Source organism: Monodelphis domestica, chromosome X (assembly GCF_027887165.1).
Source record: "Monodelphis domestica isolate mMonDom1 chromosome X, mMonDom1.pri, whole genome shotgun sequence".
Taxonomy (NCBI): Eukaryota; Metazoa; Chordata; class Mammalia; order Didelphimorphia; family Didelphidae; genus Monodelphis; species Monodelphis domestica.
Window position 1 is genome coordinate 49,152,201 of NC_077235.1, and position 13,166 is coordinate 49,165,366.

Genomic DNA, 13,166 nt, shown 5'->3' on the forward strand with positions numbered 1-13,166 from the left:
CACAGACTCTATCGGATCCCAACTTTTGGTTGGGTGGTCTGATGTCAAGAAGCAGGAGGTAAGGAAGAGAGGTAACGAGAATATCCCACGTTCTATCTTTATGTTCAGAAGTAGGTCCCGGAGACTGGATGGGTCAGAGTCTGGGTCCTGGCTGTATTGGGAGGGGTGAGGCTTGCTTGATTTACTCACCCTCCAAACATCAGCCAGGGCAGCCCTGCCTCAGAGCCAGCTCCAAATGATTATGAATTCTTTACACATGGGAAGAAGTCATGGACTCTGGAGGGTCTCTACTTTTGGTCCAGTAGAATGGTAGCAAGAAGCAGGAGTTGAGGCATCAGGTTAGCAGAATACTAGGTTCTAGCCTGATTATCAGAAGTAGACCCCAAGCACTGGATGAGTCAGAGTCTGGGTCTTGACTGTATCAGGAGGGGTGAGGCTTTTTTATTTACTCACCCTCCAAACATCAGCCAGGGCAGCTCTGCCTCAGAGCCAGCTCAAATGGGGAACCAATGATCTCCAAAATAGATGAGGCCATGGATTCTGGAGGGTTTGTACTTTTAATCCAGTGGCCAAGTGTCAAAACGTACCTAGGAAAGGCATTGACGGGGAATTATCTCAATATATTATGGCATGTGAATGAAATGATTGACTTCTACAGTATGAGAAAGGATGCGTAGAGTGATGAAGGAAGACTGAAACAAACTGATACAAAGGAATGTTCAGAAAAAAAGGACCAGAATGTATATAGTGACTCCAAAAATGTCAATGGAAAGCAATAAAAAACAAAGTAAAAAGACTAGAATAGTAAGGTCTACGGATCTGGGTCCTGAAGAATAGTTGTGAAAATATCTGCTTTTTTTGTTTTGCAGTAGTGAGGGACTGTGGGTGTAGAATATAGTGTATAGAGTCAAATATGGTTGAGGGGAAGTTTGATTTTATCAAAGTGCCATTTTTGCAATTCTTTTCTTAATAATAATAATAGCTAGCATTTACATAGTACTTCCATGTTTGCAAATCACTTTACATTCTCTTTTATAAGGGACATTTCTATCAGCAAGGAATGATAAGAAAAGCTTTATATGGCAGTGATTACAATATAGGAACAAAAGATTTCACATCGGTGAAAAAAAAGATTGTAATATAAAGACACAAGGGATGATCATCAAGAAAGTGACACATTCCCTTGGGACCCCAAGTTCTTGGGCAAAAAGGCTAAGGACTGGTTGTGTGTGTTTAGCCTGGGTTAATTCTCTACATGTGAGACTTCCTTGACTATCTCACCATCTCAGTGCCAGCCAGGTTAGCTCCTCCTCTGGGCCTGCTCCAATAATGAAATAACAATCCCCAGACCTGAGGGATGAGGGAGGCAGTGGGGGAGGAGCAGGGTTGCTATGGACTCTAGAGGATATCTATTTCTGGTCCAATGAGCTCATGACAAGGTAATAAATAGGTAATTTCAGGTTGTAGTCTGGTGGACAGAAATAGGAACCAGATAGAGCAAGGGAAAAGAACTTAGGGTCTATCTAGTTGTAGAGAAATTAGGTGTCATTGAATAAATCACCCTGTAATCCTCAAGCAGGACAGGTTTGCCCCAGAGCCTAGTCAATTAAGGATTAAATTACCTCCACAGGGGAGGAGAGGCATGGGCTCTGGAGGGATTCTTTTTCTCTCTCTCTTAAGTCCAGTGCCCTGCTGTCAAGAAGCTGGAGAAGCATCAGGCTAAATGGAAAGACCCAGGTCCTATCTTAATGGTCAGAAGTAGAATCCAAGGACTGAATGGGTCAGAGTCTAGAGCCTAGTTGGACTGGGAGGAGTGAGGTTTGTTTCAGATTTACTCACCCTCTCAACTTCAGTATGGGCACCTCTGCTGCAAGGCTAGGTCCCACAGTCAATTACCTATGCCTGGAGTGGGGCAAAGACCCTGGAGGAGATATACTTTGGGTACAGTGGCTAGTTTTCAAGAAATAGCCAATATCGATTGGAGGAAGGCTTAAACAAATTATACATTTTATACAAAATTAATTAATGCTGTTGGTAATGGATTTTAAAGGGAATAGGAAGGATTTAGGGAGGGGAAACGGGAAGACTCTTAGTAGATAATGCAGAGGGAAGGAAGGAGAACTAGGAAAACAATATAATCAATCACTACCACAGTGGAAAGCTTCTCAAAGCAAAAAAAGTGAGTGCATTGTTTATTGTAGAGACCAAGGATATTCTCGTGGACTTGCGAAAAATCATCTCAGTTCCTTCTATATAGATGTGGGAGAAATATGTTGTTCCTGGTGGGACTTAACAGAACCACTTTAGCTTCATTTCTTTAATCTGATTCTTGTACTAAGGGATGGCTTAGAATGGAAATAATGGGGATGGGTATATTTGGAAATGAAGGTGATGTAAAAACAAAGGCTATGACGAAAATTGTAAAGATAAAGCAAAGGAAAGAAGTAGGGTTAAACAGTTCAGAAAAAGGCAAAGTCCAGGTCCTATTCAGATGACGAGAGCCTGGATGGGTCAGAGTCTGGATCCTGGCTGGATCTGGAAGGGTGAGGCTTTCTTGATTTACTCACCCTCCAAACATCAGCTAGGGCAGCTCTTCCCCAGAGCCAGTTCCACTGTACATAGCCTATTTTGTTTTGGACTTTTAAAGGGGGTAAGGAAAATTGAGGATCTCTGGTCCTGTGTCTTGGATTCAAGAAGCAGATCTGTTGAACAGTTGGATAACAATGGCCTAGTCCTTGCCCGAATGGCAGGTGGAGAGTTGGGAGACTGGATGGGTTTGAGTCTGTTGCCTGCTGTGCTACAGAGAGGTGAGGTTTGCTTGATTTACTCACTCTCCAAACATCAGCCAGGGCAGCTCTTCCCCAGGGCCAGCTCCACATGGTTTTGAAATGATTACACATAGGCAGAATTCCTACTTTAAATGACCAGCTTGTTGTCAAGAAGCAAAGCTTTGGTTAGGCACCAAGGTAAAAGGAAAATCTGGGGTTCTATCCTGTTGTTCAGAAGTAGGTCCTGGAGACTGGATGGGTCAGAGTCTGGGTCCTGGCTGTGTCAGGAAGGGTGAGGTTTACTTGATTTACTCACCCTCCAAACATCAACCATGGCAGCTCTGCCTCAGAGCCAGCTCCAAATGGTTAAGAACTCTCTACACATGGAAGGGACGGTCCTTATTTTTGATCCTGTAACAAGACATCAAGGAATCGGGAAAGGTACATGGACTGGGGAATGCCTCAACATACTCTGGTAAGTGAGGGATAACCATGATTCCTGCAATATGAGAAAAGATGTTTAAAGGATGTAGGGAGGTATGGGAAGACTGAAATGAAGTGATCCTGAGAAATACTCATCAGGAGAGGGAAAGAATGTATACAGTGATTCAAAAAATATCAAGGGAAGACATTAATAGGTGAAACTGCACGTAAAAATGGATCTTGGTCATTGAGGAGAGATGAGAGGAGGGATGCCCTTAACTAAGTAGAAAAAAGAATGGTAGGGACTTAGTTGTGGACTCACTAACTCTCAGACACAATTTCTATGAAGATGACAGGCAAAAAAATGTGTTTTTTAGTCTTTGAACAAATTCTGGCTCTCTGGCTAGGGAAGGGAAAAGTAGGAATACAATTGGAAATGAATGTAATAGCAAAATGAAAAGTATTAGAAATATCTCGAATTTATCAAATGAAGAAGTTAGGGGAAACAATCAATCTCTGGTCTTATGCCAACTTAGGCCAGCTGTAGATTCAAGTTGGGTCAAAAATTGGGTGGTTCTTAAGAAGTCAGATTACCTTAATGAACTCCTCAGCTTAATCCAGGGCAGGTCTTCTATGGGCCATTTTCAATGGTCAGTTGATTATATGGGTACTGTAGTCACATGGACTCTGGATAATATTTCATTTTAATTCATAGGGCTCCTCTGGAGAAGCAAGGCTGAAGCACATCAATTAAACATTAGCTCAATCCAATATGGTAAAGAATAAAAGTAAAGATTCCAGCAATTTCAGAGAAGACAATTTGAAAATTTGAAGACTGAAACAAACTGATTAAGAGAGATGCTCAGCCACAGAGGAAAAGATAGTATAAAGTAACTTTAAAATATAACAGAAAAGACTAATAGGTGTAAGGAAATGCATTATGACTATAATGAGCAAGGATCTTATCCTGAAGGAGATTGGAGAGAAGGAATTTACCTGCTTTGACTAGTTAAAAAATGGTGAGACATTAGTTGCTGAATATTGCCTAAATATTCAGACAAAGCCTAGGCAAGGGTGCGTTTAGGTAAAGTGTTTTTTCTTGCATTTCTAATTTATTCTTTGAGATAAAAATTGCTCATGGTGTTAAGTGAAGGTGATGTCAAAACAAAGGATATTAAAAGTATTTTTGAAATTTTGGTATAAAGAAATAAGGTCATTGGTGGGTAAAATGCAGCTTCTTTGGTGATCTGTAGAGCTCTGGGACACTGAGTGTGAAATAATTCTGAAATTGTCAGTCACAACTTACATTTAGGTGAGTTATTTGAATTTTATATATATATATATTTCTCTTATCTTTTGACACAAATTCTGGGTCTCTGGCTACTGGAAAAATGGGAAGGGATATAATATATATGCATTAGATATACACATATATATGGAAGTGAAATTGATATCTAATTAAAACATGTGAGAAATATTTGAACATTATGGTATTAAGAAAGAGTTTCATCTGTAGGGAAAGTGATATAGCCCTAGTCCTCAACTGTTGACCAAGTATGAGTGCTAGAAGACCACTTGGTCAGACCTTAGCTTGTTCTGGAAAAATGAGGCTACTTTTATTCTTCCCAGGTCCATCAGGGTTATTTGAAATGGGGAACTTCTTATCTCCCTATATAGGCTCTAGTCAGAGGGTTTTAAAATTTTGCTTAAGTTCTGTTCTCAGGCCTACATTGGAGAAAGAGGGTTAGAAGCACTTGGAGAAGGTATCTCATCATGTGAAGGTATAAAAATTAATTACATGTCTTCTGCATCATCTTTGGTACCTGAATGAAACATATGACTTCTGTAAAATAAGAAAACAATGCTTTGAAGGTTGAAGAAAATCAAGAAAAGACGGAAACCAACTAGTGCAGAGGGACACTAACCAAGAAAGCAAAACATTATATATAAAGCAACTTCAAATATAATAAGGGAAAGCACTGAAAGATGAAATGAAATGCTATAACCACGGCGATGGGCAAAGATCTTTTCTAAAAGGAGAAGGGAGAGAAGGAATGCAATTGCTTTGGTTAGATATGGACATTGGTTGGGAAATATTGCCTAAATGCAAAGACAAAACCTTGGTAGAAGCGTTTAGGACTGAAGAGTCTTTATTGCATTTGTAGTTTCATTCTTTGATAGAAAAGTTGGCTCTCTGGGAATATGATGGTAAAGGATATGTTTATAAATGAAGGTGATGTCAAAAGAATGGCAAAGTAAGTATTGCTGATGTTCTTTTATAACGAAACAGGGCTACCAGTAGGTTAAATTCTCCTGCTTTTATTGTGTAGAAAGTTATGCCATGCTGGATGTGGAATATTTCTGAAATTGTCAGTCGCATGTGTAAGTTATTTGTAAATAATGTTATGTGTAAGTAATTTTGTGTGTGTGAATTTAATGAATTTTTTTGCTTGATTCAAGTTCTGCTGCTTGGGTTAATGAAGGAAGATCAGAAGTATACCTGTATATGTATATAGCTATAGATACATAGAAATGTATGTATATGTGTGTATAGAGATGTATGTGTGTGTGTCTAAGTGAAGATAATGCCAAAAAATAGTAGATGACTTTTTTACACTCTAGAGTAAGGGATATCAAGGGGTAAATTACAGAGTTGTCTATGCATCTTTGGGCCAGTGAGTATAGAATATTTGGGAAATTATCAATTTCATATTATGTTCAATTGATTTTTCTGAAGTGGATTTAATATATTTTCTTTTTCATCTTTTGATGCAAAGTCTTCTTCTCTGACTAATGAAAGAATATATAGTGACACATTTGGAAATGAGGGAGATATCCATGCAAAATGCCAGAAATGTCTAGAAATTTATTAACATTGTTAAAATACCAAAACAAAGGTTATTAAAAGGATTTTGACATTCTGATAGAAAGACAGAAGATAATCATTGAGAGAAATGGCTGTACCTTGTTATCTGGGATATTAAAGATGGAATGTTCCTGGAAATGTTAATCATAGCTCATATGTAGTTTACTTTATTTGGAAATAGATTTAATACATTTTTTTTTATTTTTTTAAAATAAAAACGTCTGCCTCTCTGACTAGTGAAAAGATGAGTAAGTATGTATTTGGAAGTGAAGGTGTTACCTAAACAAAATATATTTGAAATGTGTTGATGATAACAAAGAACAGGTTCATCATTAGGGAAAAATCACATCCCAAGTCCTCAGCTATTAGCCAACTGTGTGTCCTAGAAACTGGCTGAATCATGGATTAGCTTGTTTTGGAAAAGTGAGCCTACTTTCATGAACTCCTCTTCCCATCTCCAGACAGGGCAGCCCAGCCTTAGGGACATTTCTAAGCGAGAACTCGGTATCTCCATTATAAAGACTGTGTTTTAGAGATTTTACTCTTAGACCTGTGTTGGAGAAAAAGGGAGCACCTGGATTTGAAAACATGTCACCATTTCATGGTACATGAACAAAGCCCATGTCTTCTGCAGAATAAAAAGAATTCTTGGAAAGATAGAGTGAGTCATGGGAAGAATGAAACAAACTGATTCAGAGGGATGATCAGTAAAATGGGACTTGAAAATATTAAGGAAAAACACTAATAGGTATAACAAAATGCTATTCAATTTTAATGAGCAAGATGTTTTTTCCTGGAGTCGAAATGAGAGCAGGAATGCAATTGCTTTGGTTGGTTATAGAGCTGTGGGATCTTGGTTGTGAAATATTGCCTAACTGCTCTGAGAAAATTTAGGTGAGGGTATACCACACTGAAGTGTCTAGTGAAATTGTAGTTTCATCCTTTGATAGGAAACTTGCCTTCCAGGAGATGAGATGGAGAAGGACATATTTGTGAATGAAAGTGATGTCATGTAGATGAGAAGTATTGGTGACATTTTGTTATAATTAAACAGAGCCATCAGTAGGTAAAATAATCACTTCTTGGTTACTCATAGAGGTCAGGAACACTGGATGTCAAATATTTAAGAAACTGTTGGTCCCACTTTATTTGTAGGTAATTTTTTAAAAGCCCATTAAACACTTTTCATTCTTGTTTCTTTGATTCAAGTTCTGGTTAGTGAAGGATGAGAAGGGATATTTTTTTAAATGAAAATGATGTCAAAAGAATATTAGAGGTATTTTTGGTATCGTGATAAAAAGATATAAGGTTGTCAATAGGTAAAATGGCCCCAGTGTATTCATCTATAAACCTCTGAGACACTGGGTGTGGATTTTTTCTGAAATTCTCAACCACAGCTCATGTTAATTGATATTTTTCAAGGATATTCAACACATTTTTTTCATTCTGTGATATCAAGTCTGGTTCTAGGTGAATTTTGAAGTAAAGTGATATTTTGAAAAAGCAGAGGAAAATATCCAATGTATGTTAGAAATGGGCTGACATTATAATATCAAGGATAAGGGTCATCAAAATGGAAAGGGAAAGGTCCATAGCCCTCAGCTCTTGGCCAAGTGTACGTGCTAAGAAACAAATTAAGTAGAGTTTAGTCATTAGAGTTTATCAAGGAGCAGGGTTACTTTCATTCTCTTCCCAGCTCTAGACTCAGGACCATTTGCAATGAGGCATTCATGTTCTCCATTTATGAACTCTGAGGAAAGGAATTTGGGCATATGACTAAGTTTTGTCCTCAAACCTGCTTTGGAGAAAGAGGGCTGGAAGCACTTGCATTTGAAGGCATCTGATGGTATGGGAAGGAATCCCATGACTTCTGCATTATAACAAAGAATGCTTGGCACCATGGAAAGAGTCATGGGAAAGCTGAAACAATGTGATGCAGAATGATGCTGGGCAACAGAAGACAACAATGCATGAAATGACTTCAAGCATATGAAGGGCAAGTCCTAATAAGTGAAGTGAAATGCAAAGCTGTTATAATGAATGAGGATTCTTTCCCAGAGAATTAAAAGAAGCAATGCAATTACTTTGGTTGGATGCACTTCTGTGGAACACTGATTGTGAAACAATGCCTAAACCCACAGTCGGAATTTTGATGAGGGAGATGTTGGTGGACATGTCTTACTTGCATTTTTACTTCCATTGTTTGATAAAAAGAAAAATTGGTTCCCTGACAACAGTTTTATGAAGGACTTGTTTATTAATACAGATGTCAAAAAATGCCAAGGAGAAGACTTGTCATTGTTGTGGAAGGAAACAGGGCTACCAGTGGGCAAATTGCCAATGCTTTGGTTGTCTGTAAAGGTCTGTAACAGTGAAAGTGGAATTTCAAACAGACCTTTTGCTTATGTTGATTTTTTTCAATTTTGTTTTAGTCCAATTTCTTTTCTCTTTGTTTGATTTGGGCTATTTAGCTAGCGAAAGGAAGTGAAGAGACGTACCTAGAAATGAAGGCGTTATCCAGACAAAATATAGTAAGCATGTTTGGACCTTATGATATCAAAGAAAAAAGTAATCTGTGGGGAAAATTATTTGTCCCATGTTCATAGCTGTTGAATAACTGAGTTGGTTACATTATGGCTTATTGTAGAAAGGCGGGGCTGCTTTCATGAACTGCTCTCTTCCCAGCTCCTGCCATGGTGACCTTGACTCAGGGCCATTTTCAGAGGAGAATTCATGATGATATATGGGCTGTGATCACAGGGACTTGAGATTCTGCCTAAGGTTCCTCCTTAGGCCTGTATTGGAAAAAGAAGATTGGAAGCTCTTGAATTTGAAGGCATCTCATCATCTGATTGTATGAGAAGGAATCCCAGGACTTCTGCAGTATAAGAAAGAATGCTTGGCCAGATGGAGGGAGGAATAGGAAGACTGAAACTAGTTAATGCTGGAAAATGCTAAGCAAGAGAAAAAAGTGTTGTATAAAGTGACTTTGAACCTATGAATGGAAAAAAGTAACAGGTGAAACAAAATACAATTCAATTATAATGAGCAAGGATGCTTTCCTGGAAGAGAACTGAGAGAAGCAATGCAATTACTTGCGTCCACTACACCACTGTGGAACATTAGTTGTGAAATATGGCCTAAAGGTTAAGCTGAAGCTTTGATGAGGTTGTGTTTCATTCAAGGGTCTTTATTCTACTTGTCGATTCATTCTTTGATAGGAATGTAGACTCTCTGGGAACTTGATGAAGGTTATGTGTGTCAATGAAAATGATGTCAAAAGAATGAATGAGAAATAATGCTGACCTCTTGTTATAATGAAACAAGGCCACCAACGGGTAGCATGCTCTAGCTGGTTGTCAATAGAGCTCTGAGACATTGGGAATGGTATCTTTTGGAAGCTGTCCATCACATTCATGTTTAGGTGATTTTTGGGGAAGTAAATTTACTGTGTTTCTTTTTTGTTTCTTTGATATAAGTTCTTGTCCTGTGGTTAGTGAGGGATGGAGTGGAATATGTTTGTATCAGAAGATGATGCTGAAACAAAGGAAATTAGTAAGGTTTCTGGCATCCTGAAATAGAGAAATTTGGTCAGGTTTTGGAAAAATGTGTGATTTGTCTATAGAGCTCTGGGACACTAGATATGGAATCCTGGGAACTAGATGATGAAGGATGTGTGTGGAAATGCAGATGATTTCAAAAGAATGAGTGCGAAGAATAATGTTGACCTCTCCTTATAATGAAACAAGGCCATCAATAAGCAATATTCCCTACCCTGGGCGTGGTATCTTTCTGAAACTGTCTACCTCACTCATGTTTTAGTGATGTTTTGGAAGTGAGTTTACTGCATTTCTTTTTTTGTTTCTTTGATACAAGTTCTGGTCCTGTGTTTAGTGAAGGACGGAGATGGTTTTGTTTGTATCAGAAGATGATGCTGAAACAAAGGATATTAGCAAGATTTCTGGCATTCTGAAATAAAGAAATTTGGTCAGGTTTTGGAAAAATGTGATTTGTCTAAAGAGCTCTGGGATACCAGGTGGAATCCTGGGTCCTGGATGATGAAGCACATGTGTATAAATGAAGATGATGTCAAAAGAATGGATGCTAGAAATAATGTTAACATTTTGTTATAATAAAACAAGACCATCAATGGGTAACATGTCTATCTGGCTGTTTATAGAGCTCTGGAATACTGGGTGTGGTCTCTTTCTGAAGCTGTCCATCACACTCATGAGTAGGTGATTTTTTTGGAAGTGAGTTTTTTGCATTTCTTTTTTTGTTTCTCTGATATAAGTTCTGGGCCTGTGGATGGAGTGGGATATGTTCGTATCAGAAGATGATACTGAAACAAAGGATATTAGTAGAATTTCTGCATTCTGAAATAAAGAAATTTGGTCAGGTTTTGGGAAAATGTCTGATTTTTCTATAGAGCTCTGGGACACGGGGTGTGGAATCCTGGGAACTGGATGATGAAGGATATGTGTATAAATGAAAATGATTTCAAAAGAATGGATTCTAGAAATAATGTTGATCTCCTGTTATAATGAAACAAGGCCATCAGTGGGTAGCATGCTCTAGCTGGTTGTCTATAGAGCTCTGGAGTACTAGGCGTAGGCTCTTTCTGAAGCTGTCCATCACACTCATGTGTAGGTGATTTTTTGCAAGTGAGTTTACTGCATCTTTTTTTATAGAAGTTCTGGTCCTGTGATTAGTGAAGGATGGAGTGGGATATTTTTGCATCAGAAGATGATGCTGAAACAAAGAATATTATTAAAACTTCTGGCATTCTGGAATAAATTCAATGAGGTTTGGGGAAAATGTCTGTGATTTCTCTATAGAGCTCTGGGACATTGGGTGTGGAATCCTGGGAACTGGATGATGAAGGATATGTGTATAAATGAAAATGATTTCAAAAGAATAGATGCTAGAAATAATGTTGACCTCCTGTGATAATGAAACAAGGCCATCAATGGGTAGCATGTCCTATCTGGCCGTCTATAGAGCTCTGGATCACTGGGTGTGGCATCTTTCTGAAGCTGTCCATCACACTCATGTGTAGGTGATTTTGGGGAAATAAATTTACTGCATTTCTGTTTTGTTTCTTTGATACAAGTTCTGGTCCTGTGATTAGTGAAGGATGGAGTGGGATATGTTCGTATCAGAAGATGATGCTGAAACAAAGGATATTAGTAGAATTTCTGGCATTCTGGAATAAATTCAGTCAGGTTTTGGGAAGATGTCTGTGATTTGTCTATAGAGCTCTGGGGCATTGGGTGTTGAATCCTGGGAACTGGATGATGAAGGATATATGTGTAAATGAAAATGATTTCAAAAGAATAGATGCTAGAAATAATGTTGACCTCCTGTTATAATGAAACAAGGCCATCAGTGGGTAGCATGTTATAACTGGTTTTCTATAGAGCTCTGGATCACTGGGTGTGGCATCTTTCTGAAGCTGTCCATCACACTCATGTATAGATGATTTTTTGGAAGTGAGTTTTTTGCATTTTTTTTGGATAGAAATTCTGGTCCTGTGGTTAGTGAAGGATGGAGTGGGATATGTTTATATCATATGTAGGGATTTCATTTCCCAGCATTCTTTATTCTTCCTGGGGTTCCCTTTTCTGGTATCCCTGTGTTTGCATCCTGGCATGGGTTTGTTTATAAATTTGCTGAAACACATGCTGCAGGGGCTTTTTTTCTTTGGCTCAAGCGTGGCAGACTTCTAGGGCTCTGGCTCTTTGCTCTGCTCACTTGGCTGAAGGAATCCCTTTCTCTCTCACCCTGTTGTTATTAAATCCTATAAATTTAAATATTTGGAGTATTCATTTTTAGTCTTACAATCAGAAGATGACGCTGAAACAAAGAATATTAGTAGAATTTCTGGAATAAAGAAATTTGGTCAGGTTTTGGGGAAATGTCTGTGATTTTTCTATAGAGCTCTGGGACATTGGGTGTAGAATCCTGGGAACTGGATGATGATGGATATATATGTAAATAAAGATGATTTCAAAAGAATGGATTCTAGAAATAATGTTGCAAGGCCATCAGTGGGTAGCATGCTCTAGCTGTGAGTTCTGGAATACTGGGTGTAGCCTCTTTCTGAAGCTGTCCATCACACTCATGTGTAGGTGATTTTTTGCAAGTGAGTTTGCTGCATTTCTTTTTTTTAATAGAAGTTCTGTTCCTGTGATTGCTGAAGGATGGAGTGGGATATGTTTGTATCAGAAGATGATACTGAAACAAAGGATATTAGTAGAATTTCTGCATTCTGGAATAGAGAAATTTGATCAGGTTTTGGGAAAATGTCTGTGACTTGTCTATAGAGCTCTGGGACATTGGGTGTGGAATCTTGGAAACTGGATGATGAAGGATATATGTGTAAATGAAAATGATTTCAAAAGAACAGATGCTAGAAATAATGTTGACCTGTTATAATGAAACAAGGCCATCAATGGGTAGCATGTCCTATCTGGCTGTCTATAGAGCTCTGGATCACTGGGTGTGGCATCTTTCTGAAGCTGTCCATCACACTCATGTATAGGTGACTTTTGGGAAATAAATTTACTGCATTTCTGTTTTGTTTCTTTGATACAAGTTCTGGTCCTGTGATTAGTGAAGGATGGAGTAGGATATGTTAGTATCAGAAGATGATGCTGAAACAAAGGATATTAGTAGAATTTCTGGCATACTGGAATAAATTCAATCAGGTTTTGGGAAAATGTGATTTGTCTATAGAGCTCTGGGTCATTGAGTGTGGAATCCTGGGAACTGGATGATGCAGAAGATGATTTCAAAAGAATGGATGCTAGAAATAATGTTGAACTCCTGTTATAATGAAACAAGGCCATCAGTGGGTAACATGTCTATCTGGCTGTTTATAGAGCTCTGGAATACTGGGTGTGGCATCTTTCTGAAGCTGTCCATCACACTCATGTGTAGATGATTTTTTTGGAAGTGAGTTTTTTGCATTTCTTTTTTGTTTCTTTGATACAAGTTCTGGGCCTGTGGTTAGTGAAGGATGGAGATGAACTTGTTTGTATCAGAAGATGATGCTGAAACAAAGGATATTCGTAGAATTTCTGCATTCTGAAATAAAGAAATTTGGT

At 38.3% G+C, this 13,166-nt stretch overlaps 1 protein-coding gene across 7 annotated transcripts in view; it reads right to left on the reverse strand.

Annotated features, from left to right (window-relative positions):
* The window catches only part of CCDC160 (coiled-coil domain containing 160), a 109,130-nt gene that overhangs the window by 16,080 nt on the left and 79,884 nt on the right, over positions 1–13,166 (reverse strand). For all 7 annotated transcript variants that reach the window (XR_008914429.1, XR_008914426.1, XR_008914428.1 and 4 more), the window contains one exon: positions 1–13,166. This exon is cut by the window's left edge and continues 16,080 nt beyond it; it is cut by the window's right edge and continues 19,072 nt beyond it. The gene's annotated coding sequence lies outside the window, so the exon portion shown is untranslated.